Source organism: Salmo salar, chromosome ssa01 (genome assembly GCF_905237065.1).
Source record: "Salmo salar chromosome ssa01, Ssal_v3.1, whole genome shotgun sequence".
Lineage (NCBI taxonomy): Eukaryota > Metazoa > Chordata > Actinopteri > Salmoniformes > Salmonidae > Salmo > Salmo salar.
This window is the reverse complement of record NC_059442.1, coordinates 166,123,522-166,135,240: the sequence shown is the minus strand read 5'-3', so window position 1 is coordinate 166,135,240 and position 11,719 is coordinate 166,123,522.

The window sequence follows — 11,719 nt, the reverse complement described above, 5'->3', positions numbered from 1 at the left end:
GAACTGTTAATACTGATTCAGGACCTATAGGTCTACGGCAGTTGGCCCTAGTGCTTAAGAGTGTCGGGCCAGTAACCGAAAGGTTGCTGGTTCAAATCCCCAAGCCGGCAAGGCGGAAAAATCTGCCCTTCAGCAAGGCAGTTAACCCCCAACAATAACTGCTTTGTCAATTTGTGCCGTGAAAGATCATAAAAGATTTGACGACACAAATCAATACACAATGTACGTACACTATGCTTCACAGGTTCCTGTGTCAGAGATCAGGTTGACAGTATTGAGTTGTTGGACATTAATGTAGTGGCTTTTAACATGGAATCAATGTCCATCCCCTCAATGCATGTAATTACACAACATTTAATGTTTTTTTCCCTTTCTCCTACTTCCTCTTTAAAAAATGCACTAAACTTAGTGATAATGTACACAGCAGAGACTGATACTATTGTAAAGTGGTTGTTCCACTGGATATCATAAGGTGAATGCACCAATTTGTAAGTCGCTCTGGATAAGAGCGTCTGCTAAATGACGTAAATGTAAATGTAAATGATACCTTTCTGGGTAAAACATGGTAAGGTGTGGACTCTCTACATGCAATCAGCTTGAATGACTGCAATGTCAACAATGTGTAAGGGCTTCAGAACATGTGTATACTATGCACATAAACATATTACTGCTTGTCGTCATATTAGGTCGTTTTCACGTCAAGGCTATACTGGTGCTATACATTAAACTGGCACTACAGCTACTAATATAGCAATGCTGTACACTGTAGCATCCACAACATGATGCCATTCGGCACATCAACCCCCAAGTATAGTGATCCTTTTCACTGTGAAATACAAATCTTTCATTTGCGTCATATCGTACAGTGTTTTCTCTGCTACCGAACGGCAAGTGGTACCGGAGCACCAAGTCTAGGACCAAAAGGCTCCTCAACAGCTTCTACCCGTAAGCCGTTAGACTGCTGAACAATTCAAAAAAATCGCCACCGGACAATTTACATTGTCACTTCGCCCCCACCTACATGTACAGATTACCTCAACTAACCTGTACCCCTGCACACTGACTCAGTACCCCCTGTATATAGCCTCATTACTAACCTGTACCCCTGCACACTGACTCGGTACCGGTGCCCCCTGTATATAGCCTCATTACTAACCTGTACCCCTGCACACTGACTCGGTACCCCCTGTATATAGCCTCATTACTACTGTCTATTCTTATCCCCTGTGTTACCTGTTATTTATCTATTGTGACTTTTTATTTTAGCCTACTTGGTAAATATTTTCTTTTTCTTGAGCTGCATTGTTGGTTAAGGACTTGTAAGTAAGCATTTCACGGTAAAGTCTATACAAATAAAGTTTGATTTGATTTAGTTTGGCGTTAGCGTCACAAAAAATTACATTTTAATAATGTTTTGAGTGGATTACGATATCCCATTGAGGAATATGTTGACATGGTAAAATACATTCTTCCATCAATGACACATGGAGAACTATTTCTCCATTTATTTTTCCAAACCAATGTAACCTCCTAATTGTTGCTTTCAAAAAATGTCATGATCAACAAATCAAATATGGGTTTCCATTCATCAAAAGGGTTAACGGTCCACTACAAAACAACAAGAGCAATCTGGATTGGAGAGGTTCTTTTTCGGGTAACACTGTATAATAACTTTAATGAATAACCCTTTGTAAATTCTTATAAATGTTTCTATATGCTTATAAATGCTTTATAAATCATTCTATATGCTGAAATAAAAATTAAGACCACACCTCAGTGGGATAAGATTTGACGAGTCGTGTAAAACTGAGTTATCGACTTTTAACTAGTAAGTAGAGCACTTGTTCAACACTTACTCTCTCTTAATTCAGGGGCAGACAGAAACACTTTTTAGGGCAAAGGTCAAGTTTAACTTTGTGATCTTAATAAATGTCAAATTTTGAATTTCCCGTATTTTACTGGGAACCATAAGGTTTCAATGCTGAAATGTTAACAAGCATGCAACCATGCCATCTGTCTGTGGTGCAGGAAATTACAGAACCAAAGTTCACTTCGCTGTACAAGTTATCAACCATAAGCTTACCATTAAAACACAGGACAAATTTCAGAATATCTTTGGAGTTCAATAATTGTTAAATTACAGTTTCATAATCATGGCAGTGACTTGCAGGATTTCATGTATTTACAAAACTAATACCAATACAACTTCATTTATTTTATGAAGGTATGTGTGGTTTGTTTCCCCCTGGATCAGATTATGGGTCAAGTGCCTTGCTTAAGGGCACAGCAGCAGTAGGTGGCACCTGAGATTTAAATCAAATATTATTGGTCATTGAAGGTGTAGCAAAATGCTTGTGTTCCTAGCTCCAACAGTGCAGTAGTATCTATTTTATTTAACCTTTATTTAGCTAGGCAAGTCAGTTAAGAACAAATTCTTATTTACAATGACGAACTACCAGGGAACAGTGGGTTAACTGCCTTGTTCAGAACAACAGATTTTTACCTAGTCAGCTCAGGGATTCGATCTAGCAACCTGTCGGAGAATACTTTTCTATTGTGTTATTGACTGTATGTTTGTTTGTCCCATGTGTAACTCTGTGTTTGTGTCGCAATGCTTTGCTCTGTCTTGGCCAGGTCGCAGTTGTAAATGAGAACTTGTTCTCAACTGGCCTACCTGGTTAAATAAAGGTGAAATATATCAAATAAATAAAAATAAAACCTTTCGGTTACTGGCTCAACGCTCTAACCACTAGGCTACCTGCCGCAGTAGTGCAGTAGTATCTAAAAACGATTCACAACAATACAATACATACACAAATCTAAAAGTACAATTCTGGAATTATGTACTATATAAATATTAGATAAAGCAATGTCGGAGTGGCATTGACTAAAATACAGTAGTATAGAATACAGTATATACATATGAGATGAGTAAAGCGGTATGTACACATTAAAGTGGCCAGTGATTCTGTGTCTGTCTATAGGGCAGCAGCCTCTAAGGTGCAGGGTTGAGTAACCGGCTGCTATTGGAGTGGCCAGTGATTCTGTGTCTGTCTATAGGGCAGCAGCCTCTAAGGTGCAGGGTTGAGTAACCGGCTGCTAGCTGAATAGGGATGGCTGTTTAACAGTCTGATGGCCTTGAGATAGAAGCTGTTATTCAGTCTCTCGGTCCCAGCTTTGATGCACCTGTACTGACCTCGCCTTCTGGATGATAGCGGGGTGAACAGGCAGTGGCTCAGGTGGTTGATGTCCTTGACGATCTTTTTGGCCTTCCTGTGACATTGGGTGATGTAGGTGTCCTGGAGGACCACACCACCCTCTGGAGAGCCCTGCAGTTGCGGGCGGTGCAGATGCCTTACCAGGCGGTGATACAGCCCGACAGGATGCTCTCACTTGTGCATCTTTAAAAGTTTGTGAGGGGTTTAGAGGCCAAGCCAAATTTATTCAGCCTCCTCAGGTTGACTTCTTCACCACACTGTCTGTGTGGGTGGACCATTTCAGATCGTCAGTGATGTGTACACTGAGGAACTTGAACTTGAAGCTTTCCACCTCCGCTGTGGCCCCTTCGATGTGGATAGGGACGTACTCCCTCTGCTGTTTCCTGAAGTCCAAGATCAGCTTCTTTTGTTTTGTTGAGTGAGAGGTTATTTTCCTGACACCACTCTCCCAGGGCCCTCACCTCCTCCCTGTAGGCGGTCTCGTCATTGTTGGTAATCAGGCCTACTACTGTTTTGTCGTCCGCAAACTTGATGATTGAGTTGGAGGCGTGTGCTGCCACGCAGTCATGGGTGAACAGGGAGTACAGGATGGGGCTGAGCACGCACCCTTATGGGGCCCCTGTGTTGAGGATCAGCGAAGTGGATGTGGTCTCCTCCAATTCACCACCTGGGGGTGGCCCGTCAGGAAGTCCAAGACCCAGTTGCACACTGCGGGTTTCAGACCCAGGGCCCCGAGCTTAATGATGAGTTTGGAGAGTACTATGGTGTTGAATTCTGAGCTATAGTCAATGAACAGCATTCTTACATAGGTATTCCTCTTATCCAGATGTGATAGGGCAGACGTCAGTGTCCGCGATGTAGTCTGTGATTGTCTGTAGACCCTGCCACACACGTCTCTTGTCTGAGCCGTTGAATTGCGACTCCCCTTTGTCTCTTTACTGACGTTTTGCCTTTTTGATTGCCTTACAGAGGGAATAACTACACTGTTTATATTAGGCCATATTCCCAGTCACCTTGCCATGGTTAAATGCGATGGTTCGCGCTTTCAGTTTTACGCGAATGCTGCCATCTATCCACGGTTTCTGGTTAGGGTAGGTTTTAATAGTCGCAGTGGGTACAACATCTCCTATACACTTCTTGATTAACTCAGTCACCGTATACCATGTATTTGTCAATGTTTTTTTCAGAGGCTACCGGGAACATATCCCAGTCCGCGTGATCAAAACAATCTTGAAGCAGGGATTCTGATTGGTCAGACCCGCGTTGAATAGACCTTAGCGCGGGTACTTCCTGTTTGAGTTTCTGCTTATAGGAAGGGAGGGGCAAAATGGAGTCATGATCAGATATGCGAAGGGAGTACGGGGGGGGGGGGCTTGTAGGCATTTTGAAAATTTGAGTAGCAGTGGAAAATCCACCAGGGCTACTCCTGCCTCCAGAAGTTGATCTAGAAGAGTTGTAGAAGAGTTGTAGAGACTACAGAAAGATAGGCAGAGTGTTGAACCATTTCATTTGTTTAAGAGACGTCTGGATACTGTGTATCAGGATTTTGTGGCCATATACACAGATGGTTAAAAAAAATCCAAGGACAGAGCGTACTGGGTCAGCATTTGTAGTGCAGGAATGTGGGGTGGCAGTCAGGAAACGTATTACAGATCATCTGGCTGTATATACGGCAGAGCTGATGGACATACTGTTGGCCTTGCAGTGGGTGGAGGAAGTCAAGCCAGACAGAGTACATTTTTACATTTACGTCATTTAGCAGACGCTCTTATCCAGAGTGACTTACAAATTGGTGCATTCACCAAGTAGTTATTTGCTCTGATTTATGTGCAGTGTTGATGAGTCTCCAGTCATTTAGCTCACGTAGCAGACAAGACCTGCTTTATGAGGTGCTATAAACCCATGGAAGGATGAGACAGATGGGTATACAGATAACATTTACTTGGGTCCCAGCCCATGTGGGGGTGGAGGGGAATGAGGCAGTTGATGGACTGGCTAAACAAGCACTTAGAAGTGGGGATGTTGACGTTGTAGTTTCAATGAGCAAAGCAGAGGAAAACAGCCTGATATGGACAGTGATGGTGTAGAGATGGCAGGCTAAAAGCCTGATATGGACAGTGATGGTGCAGAGATGGCAGGCTAAAAGCCTGATATGGACAGTGATGGTGCAGAGATGGCAGGCTAAATCCTGATATGGACAGTGATGGTGCAGAGATGGCAGGCTAAATCCTGATATGGACAGTGATGGTGCAGAGATGGCAGGCTAAATCCTGATATGGACAGTGATGGTGCAGAGATGGCAGGCTAAAAGCCTGATATGGACAGTGATGGTGCAGAGATGGCAGGCTAAATCCTGATATGGACAGTGATGGTGCAGAGATGGCAGGCTAAAAGCCTGATATGGACAGTGATGGTGCAGAGATGGTAGGCTAAATCCTGATATGGACAGTGATGGTGTTAGAGATGGCAGGCTAAATCCTGATATGGACAGTGATGGTGCAGAGATGGCAGGCTAAAATCCTGATATGGACAGTGATGGTGTTAGAGATGGCAGGCTAAATCCTGATATGGACAGTGATGGTGCAGAGATGGCAGGCTAAATCCTGATATGGACAGTGATGGTGTAGAGATGGCAGGCTAAAAGCCTGATATGGACAGTGATGGTGCAGAGATGGTAGGCTAAATCCTGATATGGACAGTGATGGTGTTAGAGATGGCAGGCTAAATCCTGATATGGACAGTGATGGTGCAGAGATGGCAGGCTAAAATCCTGATATGGACAGTGATGGTGCAGAGATGGCAGGCTAAATCCTGATATGGACAGTGATGGTGCAGAGATGGCAGGCTAAATCCTGATATGGACAGTGATGGTGCAGAGATGGCAGGCTAAATCCTGATATGGACAGTGATGGTGCAGAGATGGCAGGAGCAGGTTAAAAGCCTGATATGGACAGTGATGGTGTAGAGATGGCAGGCTAAAAGCCTGATATGGACAGTGATGGTGCAGAGATGGCAGGCTAAATCCTGATATGGACAGTGATGGTGTTAGAGATGGCAGGCTAAATCCTGATATGGACAGTGATGGTGCAGAGATGGCAGGCTAAAATCCTGATATGGACAGTGATGGTGCAGAGATGACAGGAGCAGGCTAAAAGCCTGATATGGACAGTGATGGTGCAGAGATGACAGGAGCAGGCTAAAAGCCTGATATGGACAGTGATGGTGCAGAGATGGCAGGAGCAGGTTAAAAGCCTGATATGGACAGTGAAGGTGCAGAGATGGCAGGAGCAGTGGAATAGAGATACTAAGGACAGGCATTTATTTCAAGTACAGAGTAAAGTCGGAGAGGGGAGGACGGCAGGAAGGGACAGAAGAGAGGAGGATATTTTTACAAGATTAAGGGTGGGACACAGCCAGTTGAATAAGTCCTTAAATGTGATAGGAAAGCATCCAACAGGAAAGTGTGATTATTACCAGGAAACAGAGGCCGTGGAGCATGTATTGCTATAGTGTGGGCAGTATCAGAGGGAAATAGAGAGGCTGAGATCTAGTATGAGGGAGAAGGGGATACAATAAATTATTTTAAAGAGTATATTAATTAGCACATCATTAGATATAGTCTCAAATATGTATTTTTTATATATATTTTTTAAATGTAACAGGGCTGGCAAGTAGGGTTTAGTTTCTCCCTGTCTCTGGCCCACACTCCAGTACAGTAGGTGGCAGTAATGCACCATAACATTGAATGTCAACCGCCGATAAACCCCAACGAAGAAGAAGAGCAGCAGTGGTCCAATGTTTTACCAGCGCGAGTACTACAGTGAATGTGTTGGTAGAACTTCGGTAGCATTTTCCTCAAATTTCATTTGTTAAAATCCCCAGCTACAATAAATATGTGGTTTACAGTTTGCATAAAGTCCAGTGTAGTTCTTTGAAGGCCGTCATTGTATCGGCTTGAGGGGGAATATACACAGCTGTGACTATAACTGAAGAGAATTATCTTGAAAGTAAATACGGTCGGCATTTGATTGTGTGGTATTCTAGGTAGGGTGAACAAAAGGACTTGAGTTTCTACATGTTATCACAATCACAACATGAGTAGTTAATCATGAAACATACCTCACCTCCTTTCTTCTTCCCAGAGAGTTCTTTATTCCTGTCTGCGCGATGTGCTGAGAACCCAGATGGCTGAATTGATTCCGTAAAACAGAGTATGTTACAATCCCTGATTCTTCTGCTAGCAACCTTCTGGTTGTCAGATTTTTCCCCTCAGCCCTGGGATCCGAACTGGCAACCCTTAAGTTACTGGCGTCATCAGATGTCTGAACTGGCAACCCTTCACTTACGGGCGCATCATCAGAGGTCATTGATAGGAACGCTCATTTCAGAAGTCCCTCTGTTTCACCAGGTGGCGCTGCTATAGTGCAAGAGAATCTGTTTCACCAGGTGGTGCTGCTATCGTACAAGAGAATCTGTTTCACCAGGTGGTGCTGCTATATTACAAGAGAATCTGTTTCACCAGGTGGTGCTGCTATATTACAAGATAATCTGTTTCACCAGGTGGCGCTGCTATATTACAAAATAATCTGTTTCACCAGGTGGTGCTGCTATAGTACAAGATAATCTGTTTCACCAGATGGTGCTGCTAATTTACAAGATAATCTGTTTCACCAGGTGGTGCTGCTATAGTACGAGATAATATGTTTCACCAGGTGGCGCTGCTATAATACAAGAGAATCTGTTTCACCAGATGGCGCTGCTATATTACAAGATAATATGTTTCACCAGGTGGCGCTGCTATAGTACAAAATAATATGTTTCACCAGGTGGCGCTGCTATATTACAAGAGAATCTGTTTCACCAGGTGGTGCTGCTATATTACAAGAGAATCTGTTTCACCAGATGGTGCTGCTATATTACAAGATAATCTGTTTCACCAGGTGGTGCTGCTATAGTACAAGATAATCTGTTTCACCAGGTGGTGCTGCTATAGTACAAGATAATCTGTTTCACCAGGTGGTGCTGCTATAGTACAAAATAATCTGTTTCACCAGGTGGTGCTGCTATAGTACAAGATAATCTGTTTCACCAGGTGGCGCTGCTATATTACAAGATAATCTGTTTCACCAGATGGCGCTGCTATAGTACAAGAGAATCTGTTTCACCAGGTGGTGCTGCTATAGTACAAGAGAATCTGTTTCACCAGATGGCGCTGCTATAGTACAAGATAATCTGTTTCACCAGGTGGTGCTGCTATAGTACGAGATAATATGTTTCACCAGGTGGCGCTGCTATAGTACAAGATAATCTGTTTCACCAGGTGGTGCTGCTATATTACAAGATAATCTGTTTCACCAGATGGTGCTGCTATATTACAAGAGAATCTGTTTCACCAGGTGGTGCTGCTATAGTACGAGATAATCTGTTTCACCAGGTGGTGCTGCTATAGTACAAGATAATCTGTTTCACCAGGTGGTGCTGCTATAGTACAAAATAATCTGTTTCACCAGGTGGTGCTGCTATAGTACAAGATAATCTGTTTCACCAGGTGGTGCTGCTATTTTACAAGAGAATCTGTTTCACCAGATGCTGCTGCTATAGTACAAGATAATCTGTTTGGAAGTCCAGTTGCAGAGTATTTATTTTGACACTGACATATCCAAAGACATGAGGGGTATTGTGCATTAACAGTGTTTTTTACAATGTGCTTTTGTCATAAGCCCTAGTATGAGTAATATCTATTTTTTATTTTTAAATGTTATAATGTTTCTATAGTGATTGTGAGTTTCAAGAACCTTCAAGCGAAGACATTGTCTGAGAAAACTGCTGTTTCATTCAGAGAAAGGCAAACAACCTTTTATTCTCTGACCTCTTTCACTGGTTCCTCGGGTGGGCTTGGCCATTGCTTCAAACTATACGTACTCTAACCCGATGAGTAAAACCAAGAGATTACATTTTACAGACACTCTTATCTTGAGTGATTTATGGGAGCAATTAGGATTAAGTGCCTTGCTCAAGGGCACATCAAAATATTATTCACCTAGTTTGCGCAGGGATTCGAACCAGCAACCTTTTGGTTACTGGCCCAGCACTCTTAACTTCACAATGTGATCCATTAAACGCTTTATTCAAAGCAACTGACAGTTACAGTGATAGTTGACTCCAAAATTAACATTTGCTAGGTTCCCAGATGACATGAATCACTGAATTACTTTGAATTGGAAGGACAGTACTAGAATGTTCTAGTTCTCACTGACAGAATAACACACCTTGACAATCAACAATTCTTGCCTGGGCCCAGTGGGGTTTTGCCTAAATAGAAGTGAGGTAACCCAAAACTGCTTATCTCTGTGGTTCTTGACAAAGCCCTCGTGTTGGAATAATGAAAAGTGAAGTTTCTCAGGACACGAGACAAGTCTTCCTTGTAAAAGAGGTGTCCTGACTTCCCGGCCCTCTATAGGACTTCCCGGCCCTCTATAGGATTTCCCGGCCCTCAATAGGACTTCCCGGCTCTCTATATGACTTCCCGGCCCTCTATAGGACTTCCCGGCCCTCTATATGACTTCCCGGCCCTCTATAGGACTTCCCGGCCCTCTATAGGACTTCCCGGCTCTCTATAGGACTTCCCGGCCCTCTATAGGACTTCGCGGCCCTCTATAGGACTTCCCGGCCCTCTATAGGACTTCCCGGCCCTCTATAGGACTTCCCGGCCCTCTATATGACTTCCCGGCCCTCTATAGGACTTCCCGGCCCTCTATAGGACTTCCCGGCCCTCTATAGGACTTCGCGGCCCTCTATAGGACTTCCTGGCCCTTTATAGGACTTCCCGGCTCTCTATAGGACTTCCTGGATAGATATAGACCCAGAGACCTTCCTTCCAGGGAGGGGTACCGTCTCTTTAGCAGAATCCTAATGACTGTTTTGTGAGGACCAAAAGGGTCATATGAACTGAGAATAATTCTGACCCCCTCCATAGTCCATTGATGCCTTTATACGAATGTTCCTTGTAGCCTACTAAAAAGTTACATTAAATAAACACTGGTGTCTACATAATAATTCAAGAAAACGTTGGTTCGTGGTAGAGCATTGTCAAAGACATACGTAGGCTTACATCCATAAAAGGTCCAAAGGTTCAGGGCACTGACTGACCGTCTAGGGCATATTAGGGTCAGTCAGTCAGTGACCTAAAACTTTTTCAAACAGTCAGTGTCTGTGTTTTTAACTCTGTAAGCCAGTAAATTCAATTTCAGACTGCCGACTGGGAAGAGTAGCATAAATAGCTGGAATTATTGCATCAATTGCAAATTAAGTATCGTCACAAGCACATGTGTTGGTTGCTGAAACAAGAGGCCTCGTTTTAAACCAATCCTTGTAAACTACGCAGAAGGTTGAAAAGTAGCTCTGGTAGTGTTATCTGTGGCAAAGATGATGATGTTACATTAACATTTACATTTTACATTTACGTCATTTAGCAGACGCTCTTATCCAGAGCGACTTACAAATTGGTGCATTCACCTTATGATATCCAGAAGAATGCTGTTACATTCAGAAAGATTATTGTTAAAGGCCTAGTGCAATCAAAATCTAGATTTGCCTGTGTTTTATATATATTTCCACGCTATGAGGTTGGAATAATACTGTGAAATTGTGAAAATTATGATAATGCCCTTTCAGTGTAAGAGCTGTTTGAAAAGAGTGGTCTCCGCTCAGACCACTCCCAGAAAGTCCTAGCTAAATTGTTGCTTGAGATATTCCTCTTTGCTAAAAAACCTATTTGTGTTTGTTTTCAATTAAAATGGTCAAAAATAATCACCGTAAAGTACTTAATTGTTACCCAGAAATAATTTGAAATTGAAATAAATAAAAAAAACAGCTGCATTGTACTTTTAAAATTAAACTGACAGTTTCTGCAAATGAAATTGTGAATAAAAGATTTCACAATATTAATTTTGAGTGAGGTATAGCCTGCTGTCCCTGGCCTGAAACAATGTCCTCCTGGCACTTTAGGACAGGTAGGGTAGCAATAGGTGTCAAAAGAACAGCTTGACCTATCCATATTGGGGCCAAAAGGCCTGTATTAGCATGGACAGCGCCATTGAGGGTTTCCACCATTTTAATGTAGTCAACTTGGTGTGACTTCTAACTTCATTGGCCTTATCCTTCCTGCTGACGCACTTGGAGTCATGTCCAACCGGGTCATTGGAGGGATCAGCCAATTGTGAAGAACAACAGTGACTACTTTAAAATGGAGATAGCCTCAATGGCCCTGCCCATGCTGTCACAGACGCTATAATGGCATAAGATACAAAAGATGAGTCCTCTATCTATCTCTATGGACCTATCTCGGTTTAACAACTCTATATCCTGGGCGTGGTTGATATTCTTGACAACGGCAAGAATGTTGACTTAGGTCTTTACACATTTTGCTACAACCTGTCAGACTGGAGCGTACGTAACGTGCTCTTGTAAGGACACTCCCCTTTAGCGGTTAGTTGTACAAC